Raw genomic sequence first — 24390 nt, 5'->3', positions numbered from 1 at the left:
TATATTTTTTATAATATTTGTTAATAAAGTTACATATATATAAACTATATATATATAAAAAACTGTGTAACTTTGATATCAGGGATATAATAGTGAGCAAAGAAATACATAATAAGTCCTATTATTGTGCTTACAGTCCTTTAGGGTGAAAAATCTTAAACGACTAATCCTGCTGTGTGTGTGTGTGCTCAGTTGCTTTAGTCATGTCCAACTTTTTGTGATCCTATACACTGTAGCCCCAAGGCTCTTCTGTCCATGGGGATTCTCCAGGCAAGAATACTAGAGTGGGCTGCCATGCCCTCCTCCAGGGAATCTTTCTGACCTAGAGATCAAACCTCCACCTGCCAGCCTCTCTTGCATTGAAGGCATATTCTTTACCCACTGAGCCACCTAGGAAGCCCTAATCCTTGTAATAAAGGTGTAACTATATTCTGAGCTCAGGGCTTGACAGTAAAGGAGTGTGGTCCTATGAAGCATAACTAAGGGTACTGACTGGTACAGGGAAGGCAGGGAGAGCTTGTCTACAAAGCTATCCTTTAGTTGAGATCTAAAAGAGATAGCAAAGTGAGAGAGAAACAATGTCCAACTGAGGAAACAGTCTGTGCAAATATCCTGGGGTCTGAAGAATGGTGGCTTTGGTAAACTGGAAGAAGGCCAGGGTGACTGGAACAAGAGAATGAATTGGAGCAAGTTTCTGGAGGCAAAAAGAGAGGAAAGCAAAGCCAGGATAAACAGTTTTACAGCATATTTTCAGAGTTTTTGTTTTCTTCCCAGTGACAGGAGGAACTCAGTTTTTTCAGTTAGATGTTGTGAATATTAAATGGGACACTGTATGCAAAATGCACATTTATGGACATAGAATAAATGTTCATTAAATGAGACCTAATTGTAATCATTTCAGGAGAGTCCCTATCTAAAGGATTTAGACAATGGGGGAACTATCGTAAGTGGAAATACTGCCTTGATAAAAAATGTTCAGAATAGGTCTAGAATCATGAAAGAATCAAGCCAATGTAGGTATTTATTATCTGCTGCTGCTAAGTCACTTCAGTCATGTCCAACTCTGTGCGACCCCATAGATGGCAGCCCACCAGGCTCCCCCGTCCCTGGGATTCTCCAGGCAAGAACACAGGAGTGGGTTGCCATTTCCTTCTCCAATGCATGAAAGTGAAAAGTGAAAGTGAAGTCGCTCAGTCGTGTCTGACTCTTAGCGACCCCATGAACTGCAGCCTACCAGGCTCCTCCATCCGTGGGATTTTCCAGGCAAGAGTACTGGAGTGGGGTGCATTGCCTTCTCTGATTTACTGTCTATCACAACCCATAACTTGTAAGCAGGTTTGACCCATCCAAGGATCATGTCCTTGATAAATAATGAAGTCAATACATGGAAGCTTGAGCATCGTAGTTACCCTGGGCCCCTGACGCTCTCCTCCTGGCTTTACACCTGTACTGTCCTGTCCTACTTATGTGTTCACCCTTGGCATTCTCTCGTGATTTCTGAAACTCTTTTGCTCTTTGGGTTTGCACATTGATTTTGATTTTTACAAATTGACCCTTGCTGTTTTCTGTGCCTAAAACTGCAATTTTCTCTGCAAGTCTCTTCACTGCCCAGTCACCTTGTCTAGGGTCCTGTCCTTTATTTTTAGCCTACCACATCTAAAACTCGAAAGAGATTCAGATAGTCATTGTGCTGAGCATATATGGGGCATTCAATACGTAGATATTGATTGGCATATTGGCTGCAGATTGGAATCATGGTAATCAGTGGAAGCCTAATAATAAATTAATGCAACAAGGTCATTGGAGTGACCCTCAGAAAACTATTTGCTTGCTGCATCATTGATTACAGAGGGGAATTATAACTGCCCCAGGGTAGCTGTGAAGGGCTAATTCGTGTAATACTGTCTGTCACAGTTCTCTGACTCTCCTGCTCATCGACAATATTCAATCAAAATTCTTGCTGCACTACATGCTGATGCCAACAAGACCTCTGAGTTGTCACAGAGCTCTCCTGTGAATACAGGGAACTCGGTTACCTGGCGTCCATCACTACTCAAGTGACCTACAAACAGATGGAACTTAACATGTCCAGGGTACAACTTATTACCATATCCTAACCATTTCTCCTGTGTTTCCTAACTCCTGTCAGAAACCTGGGTATCATCTTTGATACTTCCCAACACTCACCTACCACGTTCAATCAATCTCCAAGACCTGCCTGTCTTATCAACTAGTCTCTTTAGAATTTGCCTACTTCTCTCCCTATCCACTCAGTTTTCTTAGAATGCATAGTTTCTAGTCTATAATTAACACACAAGACTTCCAACTGACATGCTGTTTTTTTAACTTGATCGCTTCATCCCCACCCATGCATTCTCCATCCTATATGTATTCCAGGAGGTCTTTCTAAATTTTATACTTGATCATGTCACTTTCCTGCTGAAAAATGCTCACATAGTTCCTTCTTGCTATTTGAATGAATTCAGGCTATTTAACATGGACTATAAATTCTTTCATGACTTTTCCCTCAGGGGGTTCATCACTCCTAAACTTTTCCTTGCCAACCATTCTGAAATATTTGCTTTTCCATGAATATGTCATTTTCTCTTCCATTTCTGGACCTTTGCTTATACTCTGACTTCCCCCAAAGCAGTCTCCCTCTCATTAAACCTTTTCTAGGCTGGCCTGGCCCCAGTTATCCTCAGATTTCCATGTCAATGTCAGCTCCTCCAGGAGGGGGCTAGTTATCCTCCCCTTCTACTAGTATCCTGTACTTACTCCATCCAACCAGTTGTTGACTTTGTTGACATTACTTGTTTACTTGTCTTATCTCTCTCTCTCAAATACAAACTGGTTAAGAGTGGAGATAATCTATGTTATTTTCATTTTATTACCAGCATCAAATACGACACATGGCCAAGTACTAACTTAAAAACACATTTGTTGAATAAATCAGTAAGTGCATGGAAAGTTAATCAAAGGTGTGCTTATAGAAAGACATCCATAAATGCCATTTTATTCTAAGATGATTGTATACTAGATACCAAACCAAAAGCATCTCTGGATTTAAAAAATACACACTTAATTCAAATTTGTCCCAGAAGAGACAGATAATCTGGCAAATGCTAGATGCTAATGGGCTGCTTTGAAGTAAATACCACATTCCAGGCAAGTCATGTTTTCTGCATGTCATGTAGAGAGGACATCGCTGACCCAATAGCATTTATTTTATTCTTTCCACAGATGTTTACTGTTTTCAACAACAACAACAAATCCAAAGATTATAAAATTGAGTTGTTTCCCATTTCTTGAAAGGCACTGTTGACTTATACTTGGAGTTATTTTTGCTATCTCAGTATCTAGTGGCTAATAGGTAGCTAGGTTAAATAAGAATGTAACTATAAATGTATGTTAAAATGTATTTGATTTGGAATCAAATGACTGGGCTTTGCCACTTACTAGCTAAAGAATATTCTATCAATTCCATCACCAAAAGACATCTTTAAATCCTTTTTACTTCTCCTATCTTTCTGTTACTAAGTCCAGACCAACATTATCTATCACTTAGTCTCCTCAGTAGCCTCAGTTCCAGTTTTTTTTTTTGCTTTTTTTTTTTGTTTGTCTTATGTCAATGCATTCTCCATGTTTCAGATGGCCAGGACTCTCTTTTCAGAGGACACACTTGGTTCTGCTCTCTCTCTGCTTAAAACCCTTCAGTGACTTCCCAGTGATTTCAGGATAAATTCGAACTCCTTATCATCATCTAGAAGGGTTTGCCTGATTTGGCCTCTGCTTACACTTTCCCACCATTTTTCTTCCATGTGATACCACATTTCCTCCAGCTCTTTTTATTTTTTTATTACCCCCACTACAGTGGCTTTTCTTGGGAAGTCATTTGAGCAATGCTCAGAGTCATTAACATCCCCTGTTGTTTGTGAACAGGTCAAACCCCTTGCTATATAGTCCACTGTCTTCTCCAGGCAGGACTTGGAGCTTCTGCTGCTCTCAGAACAAGGCCTATTTCACCCTGGGAACATGGTGAATTGTAGAATGCACAGCTCTGAACACAGACAGGCCTGGGTTCAAATAGCCAAGTAAATCACGATTTAATAATAAGAATAAAAATGTTCACTTATTATTAGTGTAGATACCATATTAAGTTGGTTTTCATGTATCACCTCTTTTAGGCTTCAAAAAATCATACCATATCATTATTCCAATTTATGCATAAAAAAGTTAATTTTTAAATACTGTTTTCTCAAGTCTTAAGTGGGGATTTAAAGCAAAGTCTGGAGACTTTAGAACCAGAACTTAGCTTCTGTCATATACATCATATACAGAAATATGATATAGTCAGTACTTAGCACAGCGCCTAGCATATGTTAACCTTTTATGATAAATAACTTTCTTTGTTATTTCTCCTTTAGAGGAGGAATCACCCTTTCCCCTCTCTGTCTAACCATATTCTTTTCTGTTCTTCAGCACTAGGTTCAGTCATGCTTTTCTCAACCGCTGGTGTGCCCTGAATCCACCACTCGTTTTGACTTTTCTCACTCACTGTGCAGGATCATAAACTCCTGCAGGGCACCGGTTGTTTTCCATGTTTTTGTGGCATTCCTCTCAGCACCTTGCACAGTGCAATGTAATTGTAGGCCAGTCAATAAATGCTTGTTGAATGAATGCATTAAACCTCATGATCGATCTTCTGACCTTGAACTCACTACAATGTCCTAAAGAGCTGAGCTAACTTCTTAGGCCAAGCACAATTAAAAATCATATGTATATATGCATTTCTTAAAGGAGAACTTTGTGATACCAAATTATTGGCGAACCCAGTGGTTCTTGACTGGGGAGATTTCTCCCCAGAAGACATTTGGCAATGTCTGGAAACGTTTTTGGTTGTCGCAATTGTGGGGTGTACAACTGGCTTTCAGTGTGGAGGGATCCAGGATGCTGTTAAATATTCTACAATACACATCAGCTTCCCACACAAAGAATTATCCGGCCCCAAATGTCAACCGTGCCAAGACTGAGGAAACCTGGGTTAGATAAGATATCAAAAGAGATTATAGAATTTACATAGAATTTATCGAACACTTTATAAATATGTACTATGCATCTATGTTGCATGTGATTTTGGATCGTGTATAAATGCATGAGGGCTGCTCTGGTGCCTCAGTGGTAAATAATCCTCCTGCAATGAAAGAGACATGGGTTTGATCCCTGGATTGGGAAGACCCCTTGGAGAAGGAAATGGCAATCTACTCCAGTATTCTTGCCTGGGAAATGCCATGGACAGAGGAGCCTAGTGGCTACAGTCCATGGGATCCCAAGAGTTAGATGTGACTTAGCAACTACACCACCACCACCATAAATGCATGGTGGAACGAAAAGAAATGATATATGGAACTTATTTTACAAAATAGAGACTAGGACTACTTCCTGTTCCCTGATAGTCACCAAACCTTAATTTCTTTTTTTTTCTCTCTTACTATTGTTGTCTTCATTATCATATATTGGAACATCTTATCTTCTTTTCAATTTTTTCAAAGGGCAGGTGCTTTTTAGGTTGGGTTAAGTGCCACAAAGATAATACTTTTTGTCAAAGCAAAGAGTGGTGGGTGTTCTGATTTTAGAAGTGGGATCAGTTGACTTAGAAAGTACTGAAAGAAAAATTCATGTGTCCTCATTCAATCACTTCTAGTGGGTTTTAGAAAGATCCAGCTGGAGGGAAAACTTTCTAGAGAAACGCCTGTGTTATCACATTTTGAGTCAATGGAATGCATTCTGCATTTTTAGCTGGGGCTTTCTGCTCATAGTCTGGACCTGACAATGTGGGCAAAAGAGAGAACAGAAATAATCAAGAAGATATACAAGAGTTGGTATAGTACTATTGCAAAGACTCTATAAATTTAGTTGTGGGAAACACAGGCAGTAGCATTCGGAGAGATATCAACTGACTCAGAATATGATCCATGGGGCTTAACCCAGAACTTGCCAGAGGGAAGTCATACAATTTAAGTGGCTGAATAGTAGCTGAGGATTTGAATCGTTGTTCTGCTCTGGGGCCAGATGAGAGAAGAAACTGCAGTTCCTTCCATTAGCTAGCAGCACTGCTTCTTTAAAAGATATCTAACAGATGCAAGAACATGCTTTAAATTTTTTTAAAAACTCTGTCTGGCACAATTCAATGTTCTCAATTTTCTTTGAAAGGAAATATTCCATATGATTTAAAAATGACAAGTGCAGTTGTCAGATTGAAGCAATGTTTTGTTATGGTTTTAGGATGTTTAATTTAGCTTTTCAGTGGTGGGATTACTCTTCTGGTTAGTTCAGAAAGGATGTAGACTTATTGTCTGAATTTCCCTTTGGGCATCTGTGCAAAAGAGAAGGGAAGTTTTGTAAGCACATTGGGGTTAATATTTTTTAAAGAAATGGACAGGAGGTAGGAGCTCTGCTTCAATTTACTAATCAATGATTGTTTTGATCTTAGATTATGATTCTAGCCTTCATTTTAATTTATAAATAATGAAAATGGCCTCTATTGTGATTTGATTTAATAAAGTTCAGTTCCAGTTCAGTCGCTCAGTCATGTCCAAATCTTTTAGATCCCATGGACTGCAGCACAGGCCTCTGTCCATTATCAACTCCCGAGGTTACCAAACTCATGTCCATTGAGAGGTGATATCCAACCATCTCATCCTCTGTCATCCTCTTCTCCTTCTGCTTCAATCTTCCAGCATCAGGGTCTTTTCAAATGAGTCAGCTCTTCACATCAGGGTGGCAAAGTAGTGGATTTTCAGTTTCAACATCAGTCCTTCCAATGAACACTCAGGACTGATCTCCTTTAAATGGACTGGATTGATCTTCAGTCCAAGGAACTCTCAAGTGTCTTCTCCAACACACAGTTCAAAGCAAAGCACTCAGCTTTTTATAGTCCAACTCTCACATCCATACATGACTCTGAAAACCATAGCCTTGATCTAGAGATGGACCTTTGTTGGCAAAGTTAATAAAGTTGTATATTATATATATATATATAATATAGTTACATATATATATATTTATATATATATATATATATATATATATATAATATATATACATATACAAAAAACTTTGTAAAATCTTTGATATCAGGGATATAATAGTATAAAAGAAATACGTAAGTCCTATTATTGTGCTTACAGTCCTTTAGGAGTGAAAAATCTTAAGCGACTTTTTTGTGTTTATCAGTTTGCTTTAGTCGGCATGATCCTTGTAGCCCAAGGCTCTTCTGTCCACAGGATTTGATAGTGGGACTGCCATGCCCTCCTCAGAACTGACTAAGTCAAACCCCAGCACTAGCCTCTTTCATTTGATCTGAGCCACCTAGAAGCCCTAATCCAGTTACTCATCAAACAGTACTTGGTTAGGGAGACTGGTACAGGGAAGGCAGGAGAGCTTATTCACAAAGCTATCCTTTAGTTGAGATCTAAAAGAGATAGCAAAGTGAGAGAGAAACAATGTCCAACTGAGGAAACAGTCTGTGCAAATATCCTGGGGTCTGAAGAATGGTGGCTTTGGTTAACTGGAAGAAGGCCAGGGTGACTGGAACAAGAGAATGAATTGGAGCAAGTTTCTGGAGGACAAAAGAGAGGAAAGCAAAGCCAGGATAAACAGTTTTACAGCATATTTTCAGAGTTTTTGTTTTCTTCCCAGTGACAGGAGGAACTCAGTTTTTTCAGTTAGATGTTGTGAATATTAAATGGGACACTGTATGCAAAATGCACATTTATGGACATAGAATAAATGTTCATTAAATGAGACCTAATTGTAATCATTTCAGGAGAGTCCCTATCTAAAGGATTTAGACAATGGGGAACTATTGTAAGTGGAAATACTGCCTTGATAAAAATGTTCAGAATAGGTCTAGAATCATGATGGAGGCAAAAGAGAGGAAAGCAAAGCCAGGATAAACAGTTTTACAGCATATTTTCAGAGTTTTTGTTTTCTTCCCAGTGACAGGAGGAACTCAGTTTTTTCAGTTAGATGTTGTGAAGATTAAATGGGACACTGTATGCAAAATGCACATTTATGGACATAGAATAAATGTTCATTAAATGAGACCTAATTGTAATCATTTCAGGAGAATCTTTATCTAAAAAATTTAGACAATGGAGGAACTATTGTAAGTGGAAATACTGCCTTGATAAAAAATGTTCAGAATAGGTCTAGAATCATGAAAGAATCAAGCCAATGTAGGTATTTACTATCTGCTGCTGCAAAGTCACTTCAGTCGTGTCCAACTCTGTGCAACCCCATAGATGGCAGCCCACCAGGCTCCTCTGTCCATGGGGATTCTCCAGGCAAGAATACTAGAGTGGGCTGCCATGCCCTCCTCCAGGGAATCTTTCTGACCTAGAGATCAAACCTCCATCTGCTAGTGAAGAGATGTGCTAACCATCCAGAAGTGGAACAGCAGTGGAAAAGTTCTAGAGCATAACTGGTATGGCTTTAAAGTACAGGGAAGCAGGAGGAAGCTTGTCCAGATCATCTAAAAGAAGGGTGTGAAAACAATGTCCAACTGAGAAACAGTGCAGCCGCAAATATAGTGAGGTCTAGAAAGGTGCTGGTTAACTGGTAAGGCCAGGGTGACTGGAGACAAGAGAATATGGAGCAAGTAGGAAAAGATAAGCAAAGCCAGGAACAGTTTACAGCTCTTAGAGTTTTGTTTTCTTCCCAGTGACAGGAGATGATTATTTTTAAAATGGGACACTGTATGTCCTTGAATCTTTCTGACCTAGAGATCAAACCTCCACCTGCCAGCCTCTCTTGCATTGAAGGCATATTCTTTACCCACTGAGCCACCTAGGAAGCCCTAATCCTTGTAATAAAGGTGTAACTATATTCTGAGCTCAGGGCTTGACAGTAAAGGAGTGTGGTCCTATGAAGCATAAACTAGTGTATCCTTGTAATAAAGGTGTAACTATATTCTGAGCTCAGGGCTTGACAGTAAAGGAGTGTGGTCCTATGAAGCATAACTAAGGGTACTGACTGGTACAGGGAAGGCAGGGAGAGCTTGTCTACAAAGCTATCCTTTAGTTGAGATCTAAAAGAGATAGCAAAGTGAGAGAGAAACAATGTCCAACTGAGGAAACAGTCTGTGCAAATATCCTGGGGTCTGAAGAATGGTGGCTTTGGTAAACTGGAAGAAGGCCAGGGTGACTGGAACAAGAGAATGAATTGGAGCAAGTTTCTGGAGGCAAAAAGAGAGGAAAGCAAAGCCAGGATAAACAGTTTTACAGCATATTTTCAGAGTTTTTGTTTTCTTCCCAGTGACAGGAGGAACTCAGTTTTTTCAGTTAGATGTTGGGAAGATTAAATGGGACACTGTATGCAAAATGCACATTTATGGACATAGAATAAATGTTCATTAAATGAGACCTAATTGTAATCATTTCAGGAGAATCTTTATCTAAAAAATTTAGACAATGGAGGAACTATTGTAAGTGGAAATACTGCCTTGATAAAAAATGTTCAGAATAGGTCTAGAATCATGAAAGAATCAAGCCAATGTAGGTATTTACTATCTGCTGCTGCAAAGTCACTTCAGTCGTGTCCAACTCTGTGCAACCCCATAGATGGCAGCCCACCAGGCTCCCCCGTCCCTGGGATTCTCCAGGCAAGAACACTGGAGTGGGTTGCCATTTCCTTCTCCAATGCATGAAAGTGAAAAGTGAAAGTGAAGTCGCTCAGTCGTGTCCGACTCTTAGCGACCCCATGAACTGCAGCCTACCAGTCTCCTCCATCCGTGGGATTTTCCAGGCAAGAGTACTGGAGTGGGGTGCATTGCCTTCTCCGATTTATCTATCACAACCCATAACTTGTAAGCAGGTTTTACCCATCCAAGGATCATGTCCTTGATAAATAATGAAGTCAATACATGGAAGCTTGAGCATCGTAGTTACCCTGGGCCCCTGACGCTCTCCTCCTGGCTTTACACCTGTACTGTCCTGTCCTACTTATGTGTTCACCCTTGGCATTCTCTCGTGATTTCTGAAACTCTTTTGCTCTTTGGGTTTGCACATTGATTTTGATTTTTACAAATTGACCCTTGCTGTTTTCTGTGCCTAAAACTGCAATTTTCTCTGCAAGTCTCTTCACTGCCCAGTCACCTTGTCTAGGGTCCTGTCCTTTATTTTTAGCCTACCACATCTAAAACTCGAAAGAGATTCAGATAGTCATTGTGCTGAGCATATATGGGGCATTCAATACGTAGATATTGATTGGCATATTGGCTGCAGATTGGAATCATGGTAATCAGTGGAAGCCTAATAATAAATTAGTGCAACAAGGTCATTGGAGTGACCCTCAGAAAACTATTTGCTTGCTGCAGCATTGATTACAGAGGGGAATTATAACCGCCCCAGGATAGCTGTGAAGGGCTAATTCACGTAATACTGTCACAGTTCTCTGACTCTCCTGCTCATCGACAATATTCAATCAAAATTCTTGCTGCACTACATGCTGATGCCAACAAGACCTGTGAGTTGTCACAGAGCTCTCCTGTGAATACAGGGAACTCGGTTACCTGGCGTCCATCACTACTCAAGTGACCTACAAACAGATGGAACTTAACATGTCCAGGGTACAACTTATTACCATATCCTAACCATTTCTCCTGTGTTTCCTAACTCCTGTCAGAAACCTGGGTATCATCTTTGATACTTCCCAACACTCACCTACCACATTCAATCAATCTCCAAGACCTGCCTGTCTTATCAACTAGTCTCTTTAGAATTTGCCTACTTCTCTCCCTATCCACTCAGTTTTCTTAGAATGCATAGTTTCTAGTCTATAATTAACACACAAGACTTCCAACTGACATGCTTGTTTTTTAACTTGATCGCTTCATCCCCACCCATGCATTCTCCATCCTATATGTATTCCAGGAGGTCTTTCTAAATTTTATACTTGATCATGTCACTTTCCTGCTGAAAAATGCTCACATAGTTCCTTTTTGCTATTTGAATGAATTCAGGCTATTTAACATGGACTATAAATTCTTTCATGACTTTTCCCTCAGGGGGTTCATCACTCCTAAACTTTTCCTTGCCAACCATTCTGAAATATTTGCTTTTCCATGAATATGTCATTTTCTCTTCCATTTCTGGACCTTTGCTTATACTCTGACTTCCCCCAAAGCAGTCTCCCTCTCATTAAACCTTTTCTAGGCTGGCCTGGCCCCAGTTATCCTCAGATTTCCATGTCAATGTCAGCTCCTCCAGGAGGGGGATAGTTATCCTCCCCTTCTACTAGTATCCTGTACTTACTCCATCCAACCAGTTGTTGACTTTGTTGACATTACTTGTTTACTTGTCTTATCTCTCTCTCTCAAATACAAACTGGTTAAGAGTGGAGATAATCTATGTTATTTTCATTTTATTACCAGCATCAAATACGACGCATGGCCAAGTACTAACTTAAAAACACATTTGTTGAATAAATCAGTAAGTGCATGGAAAGTTAATCAAAGGTGTGCTTATAGAAAGACATCCATAAATGCCATTTTATTCTAAGATGATTGTATACTAGATACCAAACCAAAAGCATCTCTGGATTTAAAAAATACACACTTAATTCAAATTTGTCCCAGAAGAGACAGATAATCTGGCAAATGCTAGATGCTAATGGGCTGCTTTGAAGTAAATACCACATTCCAGGCAAGTCATGTTTTCTGCATGTCATGTAGAGAGGACATCGCTGACCCAATAGCATTTATTTTATTCTTTCCACAGATGTTTACTGTTTTCAACAACAACAACAAATCCAAAGATTATAAAATTGAGTTGTTTCCCATTTCTTGAAAGGCACTGTTGACTTATACCTGGAGTTATTTTTGCTATCTCAGTATCTAGTGGCTAATAGGTAGCTAGGTTAAATAAGAATGTAACTATAAATGTATGTTAAAATGTATTTGATTTGGAATCAAATGACTGGGCTTTGCCACTTACTAGCTAAAGAATATTCTATCAATTCCATCACCAAAAGACATCTTTAAATCCTTTTACTTCTCCTATCTTTCTGTTACTAAGTCCAGACCAACATTATCTATCACTTAGTCTCCTCAGTAGCCTCAGTTCCCAGTTTTTTGCTTTTGTTTTTTTGTTTGTCGTATGTCAATCCATTCTCCATTCTTCAGATGGCCAGGACTCTCTTTTCAGAGGACACACTTGGTTCTGCTCTCTCTCTGCTTAAAACCCTTCAGTGACTTCCCAGTGATTTCAGGATAAATTCGAACTCCTTATCATCATCTAGAAGGGTTTGCCTGATTTGGCCTCTGCTTACACTTTCCCACCATTTTTCTTCCATGTGATACCACATTTCCTCCAGCTCTTTTTATTTTTTTATTACCCCCACTACAGTGGCTTTTCTTGGGAAGTCATTTGAGCAATGCTCAGAGTCATTAACATCCCCTGTTGTTTGTGAACAGGTCAAACCCCTTGCTATATAGTCCACTGTCTTCTCCAGGCAGGACTTGGAGCTTCTGCTGCTCTCAGAACAAGGCCTATTTCACCCTGGGAACATGGTGAATTGTAGAATGCACAGCTCTGAACACAGACAGGCCTGGGTTCAAATAGCCAAGTAAATCACTATTTAATAATAAGAATAAAAATATTCACTTATTATTAGTGTAGATACCATATTAAGTTGGTTTTCATGTATCATCTCTTTTAGGCTTCAAAAAATCATACTATATCATTATTCCAATTTATGCATAAAAAAGTTAATTTTTAAATACTGTTTTCTCAAGTCTTAAGTGGGGATTTAAAGCAAAGTCTGGAGACTTTAGAACCAGAACTTAGCTTCTGTCATATACATCATATACAGAAATATGATATAGTCAGTACTTAGCACAGCGCCTAGCATATGTTAACCTTTTATGATAAATAACTTTCTTTGTTATTTCTCCTTTAGAGGAGGAATCACCCCTTTCCCCTCTCTGTCTAACCATATTCTTTTCTGTTCTTCAGCACTAGGTTCAGTCATGCTTTTCTCAACCGCTGGTGTGCCCTGAATCCACCACTCGTTTTGACTTTTCTCACTCACTGTGCAGGATCATAAACTCCTGCAGGGCACCGGTTGTTTTCCATGTTTTTGTGGCATTCCTCTCAGCACCTTGCACAGTGCAATGTAATTGTAGGCCAGTCAATAAATGCTTGTTGAATGAATGCATTAAACCTCATGATCGATCTTCTGACCTTGAACTCACTACAATGTCCTAAAGAGCTGAGCTAACTTGTTAGGCCAAGCACAATTAAAAATCATATGTATATATGCATTTCTTAAAGGAGAACTTTGTGATCCCAAATTATTGGCGAGCCCAGTGGTTCTTGACTGGGAGATTTCCCCCAGAAGACATTTGGCAATGTCTGGAAACGTTTTTGGTTGTCGCAATTGTGGGGTGTACAACTGGCTTTCAGTGTGGAGGGATCCAGGATGCTGTTAAATATTCTACAATACACATCAGCTTCCCACACAAAGAACTATCCGGCCCCAAATGTCAACCGTGCCAAGACTGAGGAAACCTGGGTTAGATAAGATATCAAAAGAGATTATAGAATTTACATAGAATTTATCGAACACTTTATAAATATGTACTATGCATCTATGTTGCATGTGATTTTGGATCATGTATAAATGCATGAGGGCTGCTCTGGTGGCTCAGTGGTAAATAATCCTCCTGCAATGAAAGAGACATGGGTTTGATCCCTGGGTTGGGAAGACCCTTGGAGAAGGAAATGGCAATCTACTCCAGTATTCTTGCCTGGGAAATGCCATGGACAGAGGAGCCTAGTGGCTACAGTCCATGGGATCCCAAGAGTTAGATGTGACTTAGCAACTACACCACCACCACCATAAATGCATGGAAAACAGGAAGAAATCTCTACTGTTAAATTCTTTTTGAATCAAAATTTCAAAGCTACTAGGAAAAAATCATATGTTGTTAAACTCTGCTAATTCAGAAGAATGTAAGGGAAAGTCATTACCTACCATGTGATTTATATAAGAACAGCCAAGTTTATGATTTGACACAATATACAGTAATTAAATGTGGCAACTAACAAATGATGCTCATAAAGAGATTCTCAAAATGGCTATGAATTGCCTGTAATTGATGAGTTTATATTCAAAGGAGTGATGAAAAATAATTTTTTAAATTTTGGAAAGTTTTTGAAATAGCTTTTAACACTTCCCTTTCTCATACCTTTATAATCTGAACTAAAAATTGCAAACTGTGCATAAAATTCCCATCGTTGTTGTTTAGTTGATAAGTCGTGTCTGACTCTTTTGTGACCCTATGGACTGTAGCCTGCCAGGCTCTTCTGTTCATGGAATTCTCCAGGCAGGAATACTGGAATGGGGTTGCCATTTCCTTTTCCAGCAGATCTTCCTGACCCAGGGATCAAACCCGTGTCTCCTGTACTGCAGGTGGGTTCTTTACCACTCATCCCCCAGGAAGGCCCCCAAATTCACATTAGAAGCATCCAAATTAACTAATCTTTTGATGATAAAATCATAATCACATAGTTCTTAAATTGAAATACTTTAAAACACACACACACACACACACACACACTCATAGCAGCCAGATCTTTTCATGGAAGCCAGTAACAGAGATATGGGTAAAGCAAAAAAAAAAAAAAAAAAAAAGGCTGTAATAGAAGTCAGGCTTATTTGGTATACAGCTTATGTGTCTGCAAGAAAGATGTTTTATGTCAACTATTCTAATCTATTTTTTCAGTAGATTTTATTTTGGGGGCTTACCTGATGGCTCAGAGGTTAAAGCACCTGCCTGCAATGTGGGAGACCCGGGTTTGATCCCTGGGTTAGGAAGGTCCCCTGGAGAAGGAAATGGCAACCCACTCCAGTATTCTTGCCTGGAAAATCCCATGGACAGAGGAACCTGGTAGGCTACAGTCCACAGGATCACAAAGAGTTGGACACGACTGAGGAACTGCACTTCACTTCACTTCTTCATTCTAATCTATTTTTCAGTAGATTTTATTTTTTGGAGCAGTTTTAGGTGGACAGCAAATGAACATAAAGGATAAAGATTCCCCATATATCTTCTGCCCTGACCCCTGAACAAGGCTCTGCATCATCAACATCCCCCAGCAGAGTGATGACCTTTGTAACAACGGATGAATCTGTAGTCATACATCATTATCACCTGAAGCCATGGTCTACTTCAGGGTTCACTGTATATGTAGGATATTCTATGGGCTTTGACAAATGCTTACTGAGATGTATCCACCATTATAGTATCATCCAGGGTAGTTTCACTGCCCTGAAAGAATTATTTTAAAATAAAAACCAGAACAAATGAGGGCTCGTAAAGTTACTACCAGGAAGATAGTTTTCATGTTAAAGAAAAGCCCGTCTTTCTTAGGTTATTTACACAAAGAAATTTCATTTCCAAAAGAAAACTGGGACGTCTATAACTGGAAACCAGACATAGAAATGCTTGCACGTTCAACCCTAACTTTTCTTTTTACCCACATTGTCTTTTGGAATATGAAGGAATTTGCTTTATAAAAATTTCCATTCTTGGAGTATAGAGAAACTTGTGAAACTTCAGACAATGAGGAAAAGACTGGTTATAAAAGAAACTTCTTGTAAAACAGTGAGTTATAACCATAAATTCTTCCAGTTCTGAACCCTGAAAGATCAGGGAAAACTTGACAAAATGAAAATGTTAAAATTTTCAGGCAAGCCAAATGAACTTGTAAAAGCATATTTGCATCCATGTAAAAGAACCTGGTACAAGAAGGTGTAACGGGGGCAGTTTGGATGAAACATGAAATTAAACACATGCATGACTGTTACCAGCAAAGCTAAAATAAAATGAAGCAGATGTCTACTTGCTTAAATAGGTGATTTCTGTGTTAGGAAGTAAAAACTGAGCTTGAGAAATAATAGCATATATATCAGGTTTAATCACTAATGACTGTATGGTTCAAATAATTCCGTCACTCCTGTGAAAAGTAGACTTTTTAGTAACTTTGCTCGAAACATCTGAGACTTTTGAAAGTGAGAGTAATTCTGATAGTATGAAAAACACATTTCCAATGTCATAGTTTTTTTTTGTTTTTGTTTTTAACAAATATTAGGAGAGGCATGAGTTGGACACAACTGAAGCGACTTGGCATACATGCATGCATTGGAAAAGGAAATGGCAACCCACTCCAGTATTCTTGCCTGGAGAATCCCAAGGACACAGGAGCCTGGTGGGCTGCTGTCTATGGAGTCGCACAGAATCGGACACAACTGAAGCGACTTAGCAGCAGCAGCAGCAGGAGAGGCATGCTGGTGCCATGTAATGAGTAATGGATTAAGGGTGTAGAGGTCAGACAATTTGTGTTTTACTCAGCCTTGCTATTAACTAACTGTGTGGCCTGTTATGTAACTTCTGTGATCAACAGTTTACACCATTTAAAATGTCATTGAGTATGGGGGCTCACTTCTGATTTTCTTGACTGGGAGAATGCTTGCTTAAATCCTAGGGACAGGAAAATGGAAGACAGTTGGGGATGAGGGATTGACAGGAAGACAAAGACAAGCTCAGTGCTGGAGGTGACATGTCTTTGGTTAGCAGGAGGATTAATCCACGAGGAGTTTCATTTCCTCATAAAATACAATTTTGAAACGTGCCGCTATTATGAAGGTATAGAGGTAAGACCTTCACTGGGAAAGAAGTACATGCCAGGCCTCAGTAGACTGCCTGATGGAGGAATTAAGCAATGAACGATAGATGTGCCATGTCCGCCTATACTCCCCATCCTCAGCATTGCCTGTCCTCGCATCTTTGAGTGTAAGTGGCTATAAGCCACATGCCTTTATGAACACGGTTGGGTGGGGAAGAGAGATGAATGGGTCCTTTGATTTGGATCTTGTCTTTTAATTATTTGATGACTATCTTCTATTCCAAAACTTATGAGCCTCTCTCCCATTATAAAAATAATAATAATTGTCATCGCATGTTGGGCATAATTCACATATAAATTCAAAATTTTATGAAGTATATATTATTACTTGCATTTTACAATGAGCAAATCTATATTCAGATAGGCCAAGCAATTTGAGCAAGTCCCCACAACTGTTCAGTAAAAGAAGAAAGGCACCATCTCTTAGGTCTGATTGGATGAAATCTGAATTTTCCTGGTATTCTTTTTATGAAACCCTGTGGCTCTCTTTTATAAAACTGGAGAGGTCCTTCATGCCCGGGATGGACTCCAGGTCTATCGTTGTTTCTAATGATGAATTATGGCCTTGGTTGCCTTGTAACCCACGCTTCTCAGAACACTAGCTTTGGTGACCACCTGGCTAGAGTGATTTATTGAAAAGTGACTGTTCTTGATTCGATGCACACAAGTGCATCGCCAGTACACCTTGGGGTAATTATATCATGGATGAAGGACTGCAATGGCAACCACCCATGGAGTTGTTTATGTCCTGGAGCTGCAGTGCATGGCACCCCAGAGGGCTCTTCCTCCTGCTGAGGTTCGAAGGCTGTGGGCATGGAGGTCAGGGTGGGGGTGGGAGATGAGCACTAACCTATTACCATGGAGACAGGGATACTGATAAAGAACAGGCATCCTGAGGAAGAAGCATCTAGAGTAGCCGTATTGCACTTCTCAGAAGGTCCTGGTGGAATTAAACAAAAATGCTGACCTTTTTCAAAAGGCCCATGCATAATTTATAACCCACCTCCTAAATTGGTTCCCTCAACCTTTTTTGCTTTAAACATTCAATGGTTTATGCCACATTCAAGTTCCAGTTCAAATATATAATCAAATTCTAAAAACATTTTCACCTTAATAGGCTCTTTGGTTGAAATGAGGTGATGATGCGGCTCATCTACCTTCAATAGCAAAAGTGGACATTGGCAGATTTAGTTTTGCATTTGAATTCCCTTTGAATAAAAGCTTCACCAAAGAGCCTCTATTTTTAGCTGTATTTAATTAAAATTTTAAGAATAGGCCTTTCCTTCCACACTGAAATCCAACCAAATTTTGTGGATAAAAAGTGAAGAAGAAAGTTAACTAGTATGTATTAAGCAACATTTTTAAAAATCAATTTTATACAAGTAAAATTGTTCTCATGAAAAGGCAATACTTGCCTCGTAAAGGTGTTTCAGGGATTAAGATGTGACACAGGTATGGCAAGTTCAAAAGCCTGCAGGGAACCAAGAAGACCAAGTATTCCATGACATCCCTTGTGTGTGGAATCTAAAAAGAAATGATACAAATGAACTTATTTACAAACAGAGACTCACAGACTCAGAGAACTAACTTATTGTTGCCTATAGGAACGGATAGTTAAGGAGTTTGGGATGGATATGTACACACTGCTGTATTTAAAATGGGTAACCAGTAAGGACCCACGGTATAGCACATGGGACTCTGCTCACTGTTATGTGGCAGCCTGGATGGGAGGGGAGTTATGGGGAGAATGGATACATGTATATGCATGGCTGAGTCCCTTCACAGCATTGTTAATACCACAACATTGTTAATCAGCTATATCCCAAAATAAAGTAAAAAGTTTAAATTTTTTTTAAAAAAACAGCCTCTTCTCTTCTTCTTAGTCTGATTTAATGAAATTTCAATGTGTTGCTTGAACTGTTGTGCAAGAAAACGCACACTTCAACCTATCTCTGAAAAGAGATGTAGTTATGTAACCTGCTAATCTGCATAAAGTAGATGTCAAAAAAAAAAAAAAAGTCTGCAGGAGCCAAGAAGACTGTATACATAGGAGAATGGGCTGAATGCCAGGCAACAGGGCAGGGTAGGGCCTGAAGCAGTTTGGAGAGTGCATGTACAATCTGAAGTAGGCATTTGCTATTCAGCTTTGCCATTGTTAAAAAAAGAATAGCCATTAATGGAGAAAATGGTGAAATTTCCTAAGCTTTAAATAAAGGCAACTGATTCAAAATACTAAAACATCCATCAGTTAAAAAAAAATACAAATACACAAATAAATATGTCATAGACTGCCAGTGTGTGAGGCCTCAGATGATGTCTACTAAAAGCTTAGCATAGTGCCTAGCACCTAGTAAGTCTTAATAAAGGCTAACTATTCTTATTTGTTATACTTGGAGATATGCTGAGAGGTTTGAGCTTTTTTCTTGTTTATGGATCGGGAGTTTTAAGGCTCCATAACCTGAGTTGGTGGTGACAGAGCCTAGCCTAGGTTTCTTTGATCTCAAGTCTCAGTTACCTACCCAGTAGTGAGTGGTTAGGAGTGTTCTTTAATAGCTTATAGTTTTTTATGTTGACCTGATCCCCATGATATTTATGTATGCATGTATGTTTGTGTTTAAAAGGAAGAGGACTCATACACAGATGTCTCCATTAAAAAAGTTGAGTGGTATTCCAGACTCACTGCTTCTGGGCGGAATTACTCTCATTGTGACAACATTCCAACAGGGTCTGAATTCATAGTTGTAATACCCCTTTATTATGTTCAGAGAATGAGTCTTTAAAGACCCTTTGTGGCCGCAGCCTAAATGTTAGGTTCTCTAATATTTTGCCACTTTGAAGACAAAGAGATTTCAGATAGACGGAGGTCTCTTTCACTCTTGATAACGCTCATAAGGCAGGAACTATGAAGGTGATAGTTCTTATTTTCCTGCTTCGTTTCCCAGGCTCAGTGGGAACCTATAGAACGTCTACATTCTAGTCAGGAGAGCCAAAAAGCAAATGAAAGTCAGTGAAGAGACGTGCGCTAACGATCCAGGAAGTGGAACAGTGAGTGGAAAGGTGAGCTTTTGATGCAGGAAGTAGAACTAGATCAATAAAGTGAAGGTGAACTCCTGTCCCAGGAAGTAGAAGGTGATCAGTGAGTAGAAAGGTGAGCTTGTAACCCAGAAAGTAGAATAAGGTAGGCAAAAAAAAAAGAGAAAGTAGCTCTTAGAAGCCAAGGATGATTATTTTTTAAAATTTCTGTCCTTATGCCAAGGAAAGGCCAATAGCACCAGGGATTATTTGAAAACAGGAAGCTCAACCCAGTGTTCTTGGACAACCTAGAGGGGTGGGACGGGGTGGGAGATGGGTTCAGGAGGGGTGGGATGTATGTATACCTGTGGCTGATTCATGTTGATGTGTGGCAGAGGCCAACACAATATTGTAGAGCACTTGTCCTCTCTTAATTGTATTTTATTCTGTACTTATCAATATCATACAATTATAACCTTTGATGATTAAAAAAGAAAGAAAATCAAAGCAGAAAAAAAAAAAAAGAATGACTGATTACCTTAAATTAGACTTTGTAGGCTTTCTGCCTCTGCAGCTGTGAGGTTTTTACTTAACCTTTCTCTGACTCAGCTTCCTCATCTGTAAAATTGAGATAATAATACTGCTTGCCTCTCCAGTTGTTCTGAGAGTTAAAAAGTCTATGCAAGTGCTTAGTATGCTGCCTGATATATAGTAAATACTCAATAAATATTATTATTATCGGTATTATTCTCATTTTAAATGTTACAGATTGTCTTTCTCCTGCTTAATAAGCACATGCTTTCATCTACTGGAGTGTCTCTCTCACTTACCTACTGGTTTCTTTATTGCAGTGAAGCATCTATAGTTATTTAATTAATAGTTAATGAGAGAGTTTTTGGCGAGACAGGCTCTTTGCACTATTTAATGCTACTGAAAGCACATCTGTTAATTCTGTAGCACAGAGTCCCACAGTCCCAGGGCACTCTCTCAGTGTCAATCTATGATAAATTGATAACAAGTGAGTTGTTTATTTCCTGGTAAAATGATTGTGCAGGGGGTGGAAGGTGAGAGAGATTGGTTTGTACTGTAGAACAGCTTTTCATACAAAGCATAGCTTCAAATCAGGAAGGCTGGGCTTGGTACAGCGTAATGCCTCAGGAAGGAAAGAGAACCCAGTCTTGTTTTCTCAGGACCACCTGTCAGTTGAGTGGAAATTTCCTCTCTATTGTATAGACATAAGTATGATAGAATCATATCTACCTGGCTGGAATTCTTACAAAGATGAGTTTGGGCAAGTGCTACATAAGTATTAATAAAAAGCATACTGAATTTCTTCCCCCTATCCTCATAAAGGTGTGTGTTCCCTTCCAGTATCTCTTTTGTTATTTCCTTCTTAGTTTTCATTGCTTGTGGATGTGCATTTTATTAAAATGCTGCAAAATATATATTGGATGGGCATTTTATTATAATACTGCTGCAAATATATATATATATATATATAATATTATAAGGTATAATTATAGGTCTCTGGCAAAGTAAAGGTCCATATTAATATGTTGTATTTGTCCAGTGTTCATAGCCTGATTTCCACTGATTTGCTGGCTACTTAAACCTCTGCACTGTATCAAAGCAGGGCCACGGTAACAGTGTGTGCCTATGTCCTGACCCCAGTTTCCACGTCTCTCATAAAATGACTTGGGGATGTCGTTTCTGCGAAACAGTAGCCAGTCTTCCTGTGTGCCTGGTGCTCTACAGTTCCAAAAGCACTTTCCCCTGCATTTTTCACTTGATTTTCATAACAAACCTGTGAGCCCAGAAGAGCTTTATGAATTCTATTTTGTATATAGGAAAATAAGCCTGAAAGAATGGAATCAGTTCATAAAGGAACAGGGTAGGGATTTGAACTCAAGAATACATGACTCCAGGGTCCTTGCTTTGTCTTCTAGTCACAGGCAAGGAGAGGTGATTTCTCAGAAACCTCCCTATTAGTTAGAGTGCCTTTTTTTTTTTTTTTTTTTTTTAAAGGATCTGTATACCAAAAGAATGCTTAGAGGTGCAATCAAAGCAAGGAAATGAAGTCATTTTTTATCTTCTGATCCTGTTCTGATTCTTTACCTCTTCAAAATTTTCATGATAAGGTCACAAAGGAGGGTAGATTCCTTCTGAAGTTCAGGTCTTTAGGGAAAAGAAAATCATCCATAGGTCACTGATGTCACTTGACACTGGTGAGAAGTATCAAGAAGTGAAGGGGAATCAGACGTGGGTGTGGATACTGGATCCACCGATTTCTAGTTGTAGTACCATGGACGTTCTCTCTTAAGTCGCTATGTCTTCATCCGGTAAATGGGAAAAATGAGAGTATATGCCTTTTATGGAGGGCATAAAGATTGAAGAAAACATAGTTCCTTTAAACTACTTAGCAAAGAATTGGTGCTGTAGCCTCATAAATGGGAGAAGGCAATGGCATCCCACTCCAGTACTCCTGCCTGGAAAATCCCATGGATGGAGGAGGCCTGGTAGGCTGCAGTCCATGGGGTCGCAAAGAGTTGGACGCTACTGAACGACTTTACTTTCACTTTTCACTTTCATGTGTTGGAGAAGGAAATGGCAACCCACTCCAGTGTTCTTGCCTGGAGAATCCCAGGGAGGGGGAGCCTGGTGGGATGCCAGCTCTGGGGTCGCACAGAGTCGGACATGACTGAAACAACTTAGCAGCAGCAGCAGCCTCATAAACAATAGCTATTGTCACTATTACTTATCCTAATTTTACCTTTGATATTTGGATGTTGTAATCAGATAACACATAGGGAAATCAGACTATTGGAAGTTTCTCGAGTGTATTTTGCCTTAGAGATCTTCCAGGTCTTTGGTTCTTCAGACCCAAAAATAATGAGTAAAGAAAATGATGAATAATATGTGTTCTGCACTCATGCCCTCTGTATCACATTTCAACTTCTGCAAAGAATGATCATATCACTTACTATGTCCCTTTCCAAAAAAATTCAATCCAATTTAACAAATGTTACCTGAGGGCCTACTATGTGTCCAGTACTGTGCTAGGCATTGGGAAGAGAGGTGGACACAACATGGTCTTCAGCCCCAAGAAGTTTTTGGGTGAATGAGGATGATGGAAACAGATGCTTAAAAATTGTGTTGCAAGGTCTATGATGGCTGTAAGCCCAGAATGGTATTAAAGTTATACTAGGGCCACTTAGGGAAGCCTAGAGCTTAGAAGGCAGTCAGAGGATTCCTGGGAGCATTTTGGTATTACCAGATAGCAAACTTAAAATCAGAAGAGGTGGAAAATAACTTTTAAGAAGATTTCTGGAGCCAAGTCATGGGATCCTATTGACAAGGTGGTGGGCTTTATCTTGGAGGTTAGAAGTTACAAAATAGCATACCATAAGCCATATACACCTTAGATAGCCCATACAGATTATTTGATATCCTGGGTCTTTTAAAAAATGAATTTACATAAATATAAAATACGATTTTCTTACAAATACCGATGGCTACCTCATGGTGAAATCATTCATCCCACATTTCCAGGGAGTATCAACTAACTGGAACTGAAGTATGGATGCCTGTAAAATGCTAGGCAGGTGCTTTCAGATTTTCCACAGTCCTTACCAGTCCCTTTGAATTGTATTAGCCTAATGCACTCGTTTTTGTCATGTTTGACACCCACAGGCATTCTAGACTGCTTTCTGCTTCTTCCATTGTCCATCCTTAACAAAGGTAGGAAACTGTACCTGTAAGAAAACTGGGTATCAGTTTCTTTAATGCATGGATAGTGTCTTCAGACTACAAATAGTTTGTTCCCTGGACACCAAGTTCATCAAACCATTTCTATCCAGGTTAAGGTCAGAGCAGGAAGAAGGAGACAGCAACTTAACAGCCAAAATATTGGTACTACTAGTTATGTCTACAAATAACGGGTTCAGTTCAGTTCAGTAGCTCAGTCGTGTCCGACTCTTTGTGACCCCATGAACCGCAGCACGCCAGGCCTCCCTGTCCATCACCAACCCCGGGTTCACCCAAACCCATGTCCATTGTGTTGGTGATGTCATCCAACCATCTCATCCTCTGTCCTCCCCTTCTCCCCTCCTGCCCTCAATCTTTCCCAGCATCAGTGTCTTTTCAAATAAGTCAGCTCTCCCCATCAAGTGGCCAAAGTATAGGAGTTTCAGCTTCAACATCCGTCCTTCCAATGAACACCCAGGACTGATCTCCTTTAGGATGGACTTGTTGGCTCTTCTTGCAGTCCAAGGGACTCTCAAGAGTCTTCTCCAACACCACAGTTCAAAAGCATCAATTCTTCGGTGCTCAGCTTTCTTTATAGTCCAACTCACATCCATACATGATGAATGGAAAAACCATAGCCCTGACTAGACGGACCTTTGTTGGCAAAGTAATGTCTCTGCTTTTTAATATGTTGTCTAGGTTGGTCATAACTTTCCTTCCAAGGAGTAAGCGTCTTTTAATTTCATGGCTGCAATCACCATCCACAGTGATTCTGGAGCCCAGAAAAATAAAGTCAGCCACTGTTTCCACTGTTTCCCCATCTATTTGCCATGAAGTAAGTGATGGGACTGGATGCCATGATCTTAGTTTTCTGAATGTTGAG

General features: G+C 39.5%; 1 long non-coding RNA gene across 3 annotated transcripts in view; it reads left to right on the top strand.

Moving 5' to 3' along the window:
- Positions 1 to 24390, top strand: part of LOC138990731 (uncharacterized) — a 70062-nt gene that overhangs the window by 26469 nt on the left and 19203 nt on the right. Inside the window, exon 5 of one of the 3 annotated variants that reach the window (XR_011466835.1) lies at positions 16158 to 20065. The exons of the other annotated variants lie outside the window; for them this stretch is intronic. This is a non-coding gene — a long non-coding RNA (uncharacterized lncRNA). Of the gene's footprint in view, positions 1 to 16157; positions 20066 to 24390 lie in introns of those variants that run through there. 3 annotated transcript variants of the gene reach the window in all.

Source organism: Bos mutus, chromosome 14 (genome assembly GCF_027580195.1).
Source record: "Bos mutus isolate GX-2022 chromosome 14, NWIPB_WYAK_1.1, whole genome shotgun sequence".
Taxonomy (NCBI): Eukaryota; Metazoa; Chordata; class Mammalia; order Artiodactyla; family Bovidae; genus Bos; species Bos mutus.
Note: the sequence above shows the minus strand (reverse complement) of the source record. Positions and strands in the feature narration are given on the sequence as shown.